We start from the raw sequence: 3,095 nt of genomic DNA, 5'->3' as shown, positions 1-3,095 counted from the left end.
AAAAAAAAAAAAAAAAGAACCAGAGTGCGGGAGAAGATTCAAAAGGACAAAAGGACACGAGCTGGACCTGGCGGCCTGTGCCAGTCCCAGCCACCTGGCGGGTTGAGGCAGGAAGTTCACTGGAGCCCGGGGGTTCAAGGCCAGCCTGGGCAGCATAGCGAGACCTTGTCTCATAAACAACCACTGTGGGGCCAGGGGTTAAGCTCAGTGGTTCCGCCGCTTATCTCACAAGCACAAGGTGCCGAGTTCAATCCCGAGTACAAAAAAACAACCTCTGCTGTCACTGTACCAAGGAGACATTTTCTGCTTCTGTTCGGGCTGCAGTGAGGTAGAAATGAGAGCTGATACCATACACATGGTATCCACAGATTCCCCAGCCCGCTCAGCCTATGGGCCTGCTGCTCCTGCTGTCCAGGGCCCACCATGGAGATGCTGGGAAGACAGATGCCTTCCTCACCTCCAGAGATTGGATATATTGGTCTGGGTCAGTTATGGTTTCTTTCTTGGTAAGTGTGATTATTGGAAAAAGATGTGAAAAATCAAACCCTGTGCTCATATTTCTGCGATTTCTGCTCAGCACGTCTAAAAGTCTTACCCACAATGGCAGCGTGGGAAGATTTTGAGTTCAGAGCAGTCTGACCCTCAGGGCATTGGCCTCTTGCTTAGGAGTACCAAAAATATTTATTTGTTTGTTGGATTGATTGACTGATTGATGGAAGTACTGGAAACTGAACCCAGGGCCTTTGCACAGTACTACATCCCCAGCTCTTTTTTATTTTCCACTTTTGAGACAAGGTCTCACTAAGTTGTTCAAGCTGGGTATGAACTTTCAATCCTCTTGCCTCAGCCTCCCAGAGGAAGCTCTCTGTGTGCTAATACAGATACAGAAAACAATATACTGTCGTTTCAAGCCAGCATATCACAACAGTTAAGTTGCCCAGGCTTGTCTCAAACTTGGGATCCTTCTGCCTCAGCCTCCTGAGTAGCTAGGATTACAGGCATGCACCGCCACACCTGGCTTAACATTTATTTTTACTTACCCTGTGAAGAGTTTAAAGCCTACCTAAAAATGCTGAAGACTCTTGGTGTTAGATTTGCAAGGGGAGAAAAGGGGACAAAAAAGCTTGTTCCCCTCTATTCAGGATAAGGTTTCACCGATGAGAGTCCCCCACATAGCACAAGAAGTTTCTATTTTGGAGGGGAGAAAAATCTCTGTAAAAATTCTGAAAACACAGAAGAGGTGAAACATCCGAAATCACTGCAACTAGGGGAGAATATTGATTTCTTAGTGAAACTGTCACTTACAAGTTATTATCTGCTCACTCATAACAGCTTGAGGAAACGAGAGCATACCTGGAATTCAGAGTTAAACATATTTTATTTCTTGGAAAACAGTGTTTATCGTTAAGAAGTCATGACAAGTATATTTCATCTGTGAATAAAGGCAATTGGGAGGGCGTTCCTGAGAGACATAAAGGAGAAGTGATTCTAACTTATGAATCTGTTGATGTCTATAGAAGTTAGCAAATTCGAAATGAAATCGCCGGAAATAGAAAACCTCAGCCTTCATAGAGCACAGCAGATGAAATCAATGCTTGCTGATTCAATAATGTGGGACAGGGTGAGTCAGGCAGCAAAGGAACCTCTCTCTGGTCTGAGCAAGAAAATCTCAGTCGCTACCTCGATTATATCCACTCTTGGATTTTGTTGGCATTGAAAAAAAAATCTGACTAAGATCAACTTACACATGGTGTGAAATCGTCACCACAGCACATCCAAGTGGAATCCAGCCCCCCGGTAGCCAGGTCTGCAAGCGCAGGCTGGACAAATGGGAGGGAGATTTTTGTGGGGAATCAGGGGAGAGAAGCAGAGCAGCCCAGGGGGCTCATTTGCACTTGGTGACGTTGAGTCCATTGTGGAAATATGAAAAACCCGGGATATGCTTAGCTGCCTTCAATTCTTTGTTCTGCGCTATCCATTCATCTGTGAAAAGACTGGCGATGTCCCAAAACATGTGTAACGGGAGTGGCTGAGCAACATGCAGGACGCTGGGGAGACAGACGGCGGGAAACTTGTTGGGCCGTACATCACCAGGTCTTTCCTGCTGTGCTGAGCAGCTTCTAGCCACTATTGAAACTTGGGAAGGAGAATTAAATGATCGTCAGACACACAGGTGGCTCATGAATGGAGAATTCCTTCACACACACAGGGTGTTATAGGAAGGGTTTGCTTTTCTTCCTGATGTGCTTCAAGTAAAAACAGAGACGTGTCTTCCTTGCTTTCAAAAGTACAAGCAATCGTTCACGTGGTTCATCATCTTGGAGAAATGATGACGATTTCAAAACCATTTGGCAGAAAGCAAAGGAAAAGTACTAAAAACTAATGCTAGGGGGTCCAAAGTAATAACAAAACACCACTCACAAGAGCTTTCCCTTTACAGGAGAAAATTGCTGCGGGTGCCAGGGTGTGTGTGTGTGTGTGTGTGTGTGTGTGTGTGTGTGTGTGTCAGGGGGTGTGTGGGAATTTGGATGGTGAATTTTCCCCTGCTTGTTAGACCAGCATCTGTCAATACCTGACCTGTGAAGGTTTAGTGGCTGCATTATTAAATTTAAATGCACATATTTCTGCAAATGATTATAACAAAAGAAAGTACTGTGATTTCTCCTTATTTATGGGGATATGGTTCCAGTGAGTGCCCACAAGTGCAGGAAGTACTGAACCTTAGATATGTTATGTTTTTTCCTGTACATGGATACTGTACTTATGATGTTTAATTTATAAATTAAGTACAATAAAGGATTAACAACAATTAGTAATAGAATAACTATAGCAATGTACTGTAATAAATGTTATTTAAAATTTATAAATTAAGCCAGGGATTTAGCTCAGTGGTTCCACTGCCTACCTTGCAAGTGCAAGGTCCCAAGTTCAATCCCCAACAACACAAAGTTGTGGTACATACTTGTAATCCCGGGACTCTAGGAGGCTGAAGCAGGAGGATCTCAATTTAAAGCCAAACCTGAGAAACTTGATGCTGTCTCAAAATAAATAGAAAAAGGCTGGAGATGTAGCTTAGTGCAAAGGCTCTGGGTTCA

Source organism: Fukomys damarensis, unplaced genomic scaffold, assembly GCF_012274545.1.
Source record: "Fukomys damarensis isolate Sample0158 unplaced genomic scaffold, DMR_v1.0_HiC HiC_scaffold_17, whole genome shotgun sequence".
Taxonomy (NCBI): domain Eukaryota; kingdom Metazoa; phylum Chordata; class Mammalia; order Rodentia; family Bathyergidae; genus Fukomys; species Fukomys damarensis.
This window is presented reverse-complemented; position numbering follows the sequence as displayed.